Genomic DNA, 10,630 nt, shown 5'->3' with positions numbered 1-10,630 from the left:
TGGTGACTAATCCCTATTAATCTCTAACTGTGCATCGAACGGATACCATAATACTTAATGCGTTGCACTTTATCATAAGAATGGCTCATACAAAATTTCAGCCAGATCGGCCAGTAGTTTCCGAGAAAACTTCTATAGTAAACGCATTATTGTGCTGACTAATCCCTATTAATCTCAAACTGTTCTTTGGGTGGATGCCATAATACTTAGTTCGCTGCACCGTATCATAAATTTTCAATCCGATTGGCCCATTAGTTTCCAAGAAGTAGAACGGACAGACAGACAAACAGACAGATTAAGAGAAATATAATATGCACTAGACGTTTTAGTCTGTTCAAAATGTAGAATAAATGCTTTATGTTGAATTGATGATTGAATATGGTTAAATTTGTGCTCATTTTTGCATTAATACTAATTCCTATTGATCCCTAACTGTACATCAAACGGATACTATAATACTTAGTTCGCTGCACCTTATTACAGCAAATGTCTATACAAAATTTCAGACAGATCAACCTAATAGCCTCTGAGGAAAAATGGAACGATTAAACAGACGGACAAACAATCTAAGAGAAATATAATATAGATTATACTAAATGTGAGTTAATTAAATTTTGTTTTCCTTAAGACTTTTCCCTATGTACTTTAACTAGAAAAATACCTGTCACAGGACGGGTAAAATTATTTCCCCAAACAAAAGCTTTGCACCGCTTTTATCCTCTCTTATGAAGATCAAAATCAAAATACAATGCTACTAAATCTTATGTCTAGAATCGTTATTCCAATTTTGGTAAAATTCCTTTTGATTCTAGGAAAAGTCTAAAATTTAATGTTTAAGCTTAAAGGGTTCAAGAAGAAATTAAAATTTTGGGAATCTTACTTCAGTAGTGTTTAATGGATCAAATTCAATGCAAATATGAAATATCTAAATTTCAAATGGGAGATTGTTCTTATATTATACCCCTAAAACCTCTTTAAAATACTCTGACAAAACTGTAATTGAGGAATATTTGTTCAAATTTTTAAAAAAATCTGAGGTTTCTAAATTTTCCGAAGGGCATCCAACCCTCCTGCTCATTACATATTACTAAATTAAACTAAATATAGTTTAGATTACCTCCCTCCTCCGGTACACATAACAATGGTATTTACAAAATCCATGATGATCGGTTAATTAGTTTAGAAATAAATCCTATATATACAAATATATAAATATATACACATATTTGAATTTATATAAATATAGATGTGAGTTAATCTTATTTGTCTTCCCAATATTTTTCCTATATACTTTAATAACACAAAATACATGCTGAAATATATATTTTAGTTCTGGGACTGAGTTATGTTTTGAAAAATAATTTCTGTTCTAATTGTTCTAATTAGACATACCTTGTGATTAACTGAACAAGTTAACTATCCCTCTCTTAGCTATCTATGTATTTTTGTTGCTTCTCTAACTCTATTCTACATTTACTAACCCAATGTAACTCGACGAACAAAGTCTCTTATTCTGCACATATCTCCCTGTACTGTCCGGATTTAATCTTCCTCTGAGATCATCATATCTAAAACTGTCTTTAAGACTCACGTTGCCCATCCATCGTGCCATCTTCAAAGTTCTGTATTTGTTTATCTTCCTTCTTGCTGGGAGAAGGCGATAGGAAGCTCACGCAATCTGAAATGGAATAGAATATCAAAGAAAATGATTTTGTTGAGTTGCTTTTGTACATTATTGAAGCTACAAGGAAAACATAGAAACTTTGCATGTTCAATCACCACTATGACAACTTTTACAACTAGTTGTCACTATCCAATGAACCAACTACTTATATGTCAAAGAGATGAACAGCAGTTTCTGTTGACGGAAATGATGAAGAAATCTCCCATGGTATGTTACACTATAAAAATCAATTGGAGGGAAAAGTAAAGTATGGAAAGCATTTGCAAATTCCTAGTTTGGATTTCTTTTCCTTTTTTTTTTTTATTTTTTTAGCAGTTGAGGTGGCAGAGTCAGTTTGTAGAGGAAGGCCAAGGAAAACATGTAAAATAGTGATAAGGATGGATTTGAGAGAAGAGGGATAATAAATACATGGCCAGAGATCGATTAATTTGGAGGTCAATAATGGAAGTAATTAAAAAGAACAACAAATAATTCCATTATTTGCTCTGATTGTAGTGGTGATGTAAGAGTCAAAGTTTCTGTGTCTTTCTCTCTTTCCTTGTAACTGTGATAATATAACAATAGAGTCATGTTCTTTGATGTTTCATTTTTTACACATTACATGAGTTTCCTCCTCGGCACTTTTTTTTTACGTAGGAGTCACCACTCATCAAGGCTCAGATAAGGGTTAATGAGTGTACAGTAGTCAATCGGAAAATATCATAGTAATTGTTAATAGTGGAAATTTGGTAAATTGGAAGCCCGAACGAAAACTAAGTTTTGAATAATAATAATAATGATAATAATCATTGATAATATAAATCTCACCTGTCTGTTTAAATGTATGGATGTATGTATTTATGTATGTATGTATGTATGCATGTCTGCCTAAAACTTTTGACTGAGGCGACGGATTTTCACGAGATCAGTATTGTTTTGATGCTCGACCCTTCGGACGACAAATATCAAAAAATTGGCTTAAAATATTAATTACTTCACCCTCAACTGGGCAGTTTTCTACAAGGAGGGTCGGGTTTTTTTTGCTTTTTTTTGCGTTGCCATTCTTGCAAATCATCATATCGGTTGGAATGGCTTTACTTAATTTCAACGTTCTGAACTTCCAGTCGCGTCATAAGTAGCGGTAAGATGTCAGTTTTTTTTTTTCACTTTCTCTTCTGCCTTCACGTCATGGGTTCGAGCCTGCCTGCCTATTACCACTTTATTTTTTTCTAACATATATTTCCAAACACCCGGGCAATGCCGCGTGCCCAGGTTAGCAATAATAATAAAGCACATCTAAACACTCAGCTCATATGCTAAAACGAAAAAAATCCACTCTTCTTTGCCATGTCTAATTTTGGGCTTCCTGTCTGTGACGTCATATCCTGACACAGCTTTAACTCTGATTTTTAATGTTGCATAGAATTTTCCAGTTTTCTGCTTTGTTTAACATTATGCAGAAAATATAATTTCTTTTACTACTTTTACACACCTGCATCTAAATATTGCTATGTTAGCCCCTATGTATCTGGTGTTGTCCAGGATACAGTGAAGTCATTTTAATGTAATTTATGACCTTTTCAAATTTGGGAATGTTTATGTTAAACTTGGGGACCCATATGGAATTTTCAACAGAATCCTTCATTTAATCCACGTGGTAGATTGTTCTATCATATATTACTATTATATTACTATATGTACGTAGTATGTATTATATATTTACTATATGTACTATGTATTATTATTTGCTATATTTACTATTCATTAGAGATCACTACTTATTACTTGACTTATTCACTATGTGTCTCTAGCGACTTCCTGTCGACGTCATCATATCGTGAAACAGCACTAACTCTAATTTTTAACTTCTAATAGAATGTTACATTTTTTCTGCTTTTAATCTTATGTGTAAAATACCGTTTTAACACTATTTTTACACACCTTAATTTAAATATTCTGATAATAATGGTCTTTCTAAAAAAAATTTTTCACATACTCTGCTCTGAGTTTATTTGAAAAGGAAATCTCACACACCTTCGATTGACTTTTCTTATCTGCCAAATTTCGTTTCTTCTCTTGCCACCATTACAATGATTCATAAATTCCAAGGTTACCGGCATAGTGATACGTCCAGTGGTGTACAAAGGTCTGGTGATACCCGGGACCAATTCTTTTTTCTGTGTGCTCCAAAAACTCAAGTGTAAGTCCTAGTACTGAGAAATATTATGAAAAAGGGAGATAGTTTGAATATAATTGGACGCCACCCCAATTTGGATACCCGAGCCCATCACTTTGTTGCATCTCACTCTCTGCATGCCACTGGGTACATTCTGTATTAATAAGATTTTATCTCTTTGATCTATAAGGCATAACCAAGTTGACACACAAATTCTCATTAGATTACCAAAGTTAAGCAACGTTGAGCCTAGTCAGTACTAAAATGGGTGAACATTTGGGAAGTTTAGGTGCTCTATTTGCTATCCGATTATCTCGGCATTGTTTCCGGTCATCTAGCATTTCTCCTTGCCATTGGACTCAAGCAGTGCCGATTCAGGAGAGGTGTGATTGAGGTTTGTACAACTCTTGCCTTACAATTACTTGTGCAGCTACCCTTACAAGGGATAGTCATTGTATCTTGAGACTGAACAGAAGCGTTGAGATCTTTTTGATCTATTGAATGTCCAATCGATTGTGTTTATATTATGCTCGCTCATTCACATCGCTGACAAAAAGGTTATTATCAAAAAGATATTATCAAAAAGGTATTATCAAAAAGGTATTATCAAAATCTGAGGTCAGTTTTCTTTTCTCTGACTAGTACCGGTTCTTACGACAACACCTGTATGCTAATCACTGCTTAAGAGGAGAGGGAAAAGGAGTAGCGATCTAAAAACTGAAGTTTCCATGTTTTTCTGAACACGTCATCTTAAATTCATAAGTTTTAATTTCTAGTGAAAGAAATCCCCTTTATTTAATCTAGTTATAATAAAATGTAATTTTCCTTTAATGTAATCTGTTGCTTTAAAAAAAATGTAGGAATGCTATTTTATATGATTATTAGTATAGCTGAGACGTCATGAAAAAGTACATCACATACAAGTGCCGTCAATAAGTTTCCAGAATTTTTTTCGTTTGGACACTTTTATTGATAGTAGACACATGAAACTCTAGTCCCCTTTGAAGTAATCTCCTCCGGCTCCAATGCATTTATTGTATCATTCTAACAACTTCCAGAAGGCTCCATGGATGTCTTCTTGTATGAGCATGTCAATGACCTTCATCACAGCCTCTTTCATCTTCTCAATTACCTCATAATGACAATCTCTAAGGTTTTCCAAGAGCTTAAAGAATAATCAAAAGTCACAGTAAGCAAGGTCTGGACTATAGGGAGGGTGAGGAACTGTCTTGATGCCCATTTTGGTCAAATAGTCTATGATCTTCTCTGAGCACCCTTGGGACAAACTTGGTGCAAATCTTCCATATCTTTAGTTCCTCGCAAATAATTGTGTGTACAGTTCCCACACTGACATCAAACTGTACACTTATTGTCTCTATAGATACATGATAGTTCTTATCCATGAAATACTTTATTTGACCAATCAGCACTGGTATTCTGACTTCCTTACTCCTCCTACACTTCTCGTTATCCTTCATAGGCTCACTGCTTTCCTTGAATCTCTTATGCCACTCAAAACATGATGCTCGATTCATGAAAGATGGCCCAAAAGTAGTCTGAAGCATTCCATACTTTTTTGTGGCATTTTTTTCCAAGTTTAAAACAGAATTTTATTGCATATCGTTCTTCTAAAGTGTCCTCATATCCAGATTGCATTTTTGAAATTCACCAGCTGTGACAATCAAGCTTTAGTAGGGTGTATTCCAATTCCTGTTGTAGCTGTTTATTTGAACCTGAAATCATAAAAATTGATCTGTCATGTCATAAGATGTATAGAAATAACATACTGAATTTTCAAGAGTCTACGACAATTTTAAATGCATGTACAAAAAAAAAAATCTGGAAACATATTTAAACCACCTAGTATTTTTTGACCTCGAGGAAGCTTACATAAAACCAAAAAATACACTAATGAAAAAGTAAACAATAATGAAAACAAAAGCATATGTAGGAGTTATACTTCCCTGTACTTTTTTTTTTTTTTTTAACTTACTGACATTCATTTTTAATAAACACATGTCGAGCTGGGTCTTCTTCTTCTTCTTGAAGAAGAAGAAAATCTTATCTTGATCTTCTTTTCTTTGCTTCGTGCATGTTTTGTTTTCATCTCTTAAAATTCAGGTCGACTCTGACTGGCGAAAAGTTGCAGCCATCTTTGATGAGTGTCTTTAGATGTAATCTGTTACATTTTAAGAAAAAGAAAACAAGGGTATGCAGTTTTATGTGTATGCTAGAAGAATAACCGTCTTAGGGTGGGAAAATTAACTCCTCAAACAGAACAGTTTTGCACCACTTTTATATCCACTTATTAAGATTAAAATCAAGATACACTAAACCTTATCTTTAGAATCCTCATTTCAAATTTAGATTAAAATTAATTGAATAATTTGGATTCTAGAAAATGTCTAAAAGTTAGTGCTTAATCTTAAGAGGTCTTAAGAAGAAAATAAAATTCAAGTAATTTTGCTTAATTATTGTTTAATGACTATTGATAAAATTTAATGCAAATCTGAAATATTTGAATTTTCAACTGAGAGGTTGTACTATTATTATACTGCCTAAAACAATTTCAAATACTCTAAAGTAAGTGAAATTTGGTGACTATTTATCATTTGATGTCCAATATTTATTTTTTAAATTTCACAAAAATCAAGGGTATCTAGATATTCACAAAGGGTTTTGTAGCAACAGCAGTGACACCTTGCGATTTGAGATTTTGAATACCTTTGGTTTATAAGCTCAGTATTGATTGGTGTTAGCAGTCAACTTCCCTTCAAGCTGAACATGTGACAGAGTTTATAAAAAGATTAAATGCACGGCAACTCTCTTTCTTTCTGGTTCAACACACTTCACAAGGCTCAGACTAATTCAAAACTTCTCTCCCAGAATGCGATAAAACCTACCTGGTTCTTTGGCTCGGGGATCAGCTAAGATGGGGAGACAAAAATTCATCATGGCTACCGTCAGACCCTAACTCCAACACACATACATGAACTCTTTTTTTTTTCCTCTCTCATGACTGCCTAACTTTTCATCTTCGTCCATACATATAAACTCATGCTACTATTAACCTTCTTCTTTTCTATATTCTTACTAACAAAGATGATTAATAAAATTATAAATGTTAGAATGGACGTTCGTCGTCATTTATTCTACAGTTCCTTTCCCTTTTTTGCCCCATTTGATAAAACTAAATTGAATAAATATAACCTACGTTACTCACTGTTGCGCCTAACATCTGTTCATAATGATTCATTAATTAGTTCAGAGATGAATCCTATACATAGAAATACGATAAAACAAATATACACACATCTAACTTTATACATGAGGATTGTTCCAAAAATAAAGCCTACTATTTTTTTTTATTTAAAAAGTTTAAGTACTACAAAGATGAGAGTGGTACGATTAAAACGGGCGATCATTTTTACTCTAGAATTTATTTTTCTACATAATCACCAGAATTCTCAGTGCGACTTTTTGTGCTTCAGAATTTATTTTTCCACATAGTCTCCGCCATTCTCAATGCATTTTTACCCACGGTGAACGATCGCTGTACATAGACATCCGGAGCATACTTTATTATAGAGGTTTTTTTTCGAAAAGTGAAGACGAGAATGGTACAATTAAAACGGGCAACCATTTGTACTCTAAAATTTATTTTTCTACATAATCACCAAAATTCTCACTGCGCATTTATCAGGATTTCAATGACACATCTCTGCTTCTGACACACGTCCATGCCAGAGGTCGTTTTTCTTAGAGTCTCACCGTCAATATCTGCAACATAGAGATGAAACTTTTAGGTTATTAATGCATAAGTTCAGTCATCATAACAATATAGTTTGCAATCCTCTCTAATCCATTCGAGTGGAATAAAAAATTGGAGGCATTACTTTTGGAACATCCTTTGTCTATAGAGAATGGTGTGTCTGTGATGTCATGAAAAATAACATCACATATATCTGAAGAAATTTACATAAAACTCATACGAAATTAGATTGATGAAATCTTACTTTGTGTATAAACATATTTCTTTTATTTTTAATTCATTCAAGTCATATCCCATTCATCTTCATCCAGTTATGCTAGTGTCACACTTCCTCTTGACTCATTTCTCTCTCTCCTCCATTACACCGGGTGGGTCTTTATAGGTACATTCTGCTAGTTGCTTCAGTTAGGTTTTGTGTGGTCCTCTCACTGAACTACATCGCAAGATATTATTTTATTCTCTTTCCAAATGAGTAAATATTCTTAATTTAATTTAACTGATGCAGACAATTTGTTTCATGCTTCAGCATAAAAATATATCTTCCGAAAGTTATGGGAGCTGTGCTGTTTTCCATATGTTTGTGTATATTTATGTTTTAAGGTATGTGTTGGTGTGTATGTGTTTGTACATGTATCTGTTTTCATTCGTGTATATGTCTGTTTGAAGATGTGTTGCTGTGTGTACACATATGTGTATGCATTTCTGTGTATGTGTGTTTGATGGTATGTGTCGGTGTGTGTATATATATATATGGGTGTGCATTTGTGTATATATATATTTGATGGTATGTGTTGATATGTGTGTATACATTTATCTGTTTGCACTTGAATATATGTCTGTTTGAGGATACATGTTAGGGTTTATATATACGTAGGTATGCATTTGTGTAAACACATGTTTGGGGGCATGTGTTGATGTGTGTGTGTATATATATATGTATCTGTTTTCATTTTTGTATATGTCTCTTTTTAGGATATGTGTTAGTATGTGTATACATGTGTGCATGTGCTTGATGGTATATGTTGGGGTGTGTATATATATGACTGTGCATTTGTGTATATATGTGTTTGAAGGCACATGTTGAAGTGTGTATACATTTGTCTGTTTATGTATAAGTCTGAAGATATGTGTTAGTGTGTGTATACATATGTGTGTATTTGATGGTGTTTGTTGGTGTACATATATATTTTTGTGTGCATTTTTGTATATATGTGTTTAACATTTTGCTTCACTTTATTTCAACCATCGTTCTCAGAAATTCCTGGTGTTAATGTGATCTGACCAACGGCAGTAAGAAGAGATTACCCCAGAAGAGAGGTTACAGAGAACTAAATTAGAGCTAGGTTTGAAAATTGCCCCAAAAAGAGACCAGCAAAAGAGGAATTAAAGCCTTTTTTATTTTAACTAGCCTGGGTGCCCGGCATTGCCTGGCATTGCCCGGGTGTTTGGAGATGTGTGTTAAGCAAAAAATAAAAAAGTGGTAGTAGGCAGCCAGGCTCGAACCCATACAGCGAAGGAAGAAAAGAACATGAAAAAAAAACGTGAGGTTTTTGCCGTTGCATCCATCATCAAACTGGAAGTGGCGAAGGTTTAAATTAAGGTTAGTCAATCGAAAAGAAGGGATAACTTTCGAAAATATCGGTGAAAAAACGAGCCCTCCTGGTAGAAAAGTGCCCTGTTGAGGGTGAAGGAATTAATGTTTTTAGCCAATTTTTCGATATTTGTGATCCGAAGAGTCAAGTTTCAAATCGAAATGATACTGATCTTGTGAAAATCTATCGCCTCTGTCGAAAGTTTTAGGCAGACATACAAACACACATACATACATGCATTTAAACAGACTGGTGATATTTATATTATAGACTAGCCTGAGTGCCCGATGTTGCCCGGGTGTTTGGAGGTGTGTGTTGAGCAAAAAAAAAAAAGTGGTATTAGGCAGGCAGGCTCAAACTCGTACTGCGAAGGAGGAACTGAATGTGAAAAAAAAAAACGTTTGCCGCTGCGTCCATCACTAAACCAGAAGTAACGTAGTTTTAAATTAAGGCTAGACAATCGAAAAGAGGGGATGACTTTAAAAAATATTGGCGCAAAAAACGACCCCTCCCTGTAGAAAAGTGCCCAGTTGAGGGTAAAGAATGAATGTTTTTGGCCAAGTTTTCAATATTTTTCATCTGAAGAGTCGAGCTTCAAAACAATACTGATCTCATGAAAATCCGTCACCTCTGTCGAAAGTTTTAGGCAGACAAACATACATACATACATTTAAACAAACAGATGAGATTTATATTATAGATGGCAGATCCGGAAAACACCAGATCACCCTGCCAGTTTGAAAAGGAGACAGCGTGGTCGCCAATGTGAAATACATTTTCTTTGTAACACAAAAAAACAAAGTCGAATTTATGAAACAATAAACTGTAAAGATGATTACTTGGAGATATTAGTGGATGTTTAGTCTCGAGCTTGACCCCAGAGGTCAAGTACGGGTTCACCAGTGCATGAGACGATTATCAATGAGAATCCCTTGTTCTGTGGAAATTTACCTGATCTGGATGCGGGGGAGAGGTAGCTCTTTATCCAATCAGATCGAACCAAGATATGATGAATTGGATGATGATTAATTAGTTGGGATACCTCAGTGTGTTCCGACTCACCTCAAACTGGTATATATAAGCCAGTGCAGAGCAAAAAAAAAAATCAATTTTGCAGAGGTTGCAGCAAGTTTTGAACTCAGGAGAACTGTCCACTGCTCATACACCTCGCCGTTTGATAAGCACTCTACCTTTGAATGATTGAAAGCAAGAAATCAATGATTGAAAAACCAACTAAGGCTCTGTTCATCGACTATTGTAACTACCAGAAAGAGAAATTTGAAACAATATTTTATTTCTTTTATTTTTGATTCTCCTGTGAAAAACTGTACATATTTATTATTTTTTGATTTTCTCTTTTGTGAATGATTAATTTCATACAAATACTACACCAGTGTCGGTTATTATTATTGTTATTACTTACAAGT

Source organism: Euprymna scolopes, chromosome 7 (assembly GCF_053919585.1).
Source record: "Euprymna scolopes isolate OS-2025 chromosome 7, ASM5391958v1, whole genome shotgun sequence".
Lineage (NCBI taxonomy): Eukaryota > Metazoa > Mollusca > Cephalopoda > Sepiida > Sepiolidae > Euprymna > Euprymna scolopes.
This window is presented reverse-complemented; position numbering follows the sequence as displayed.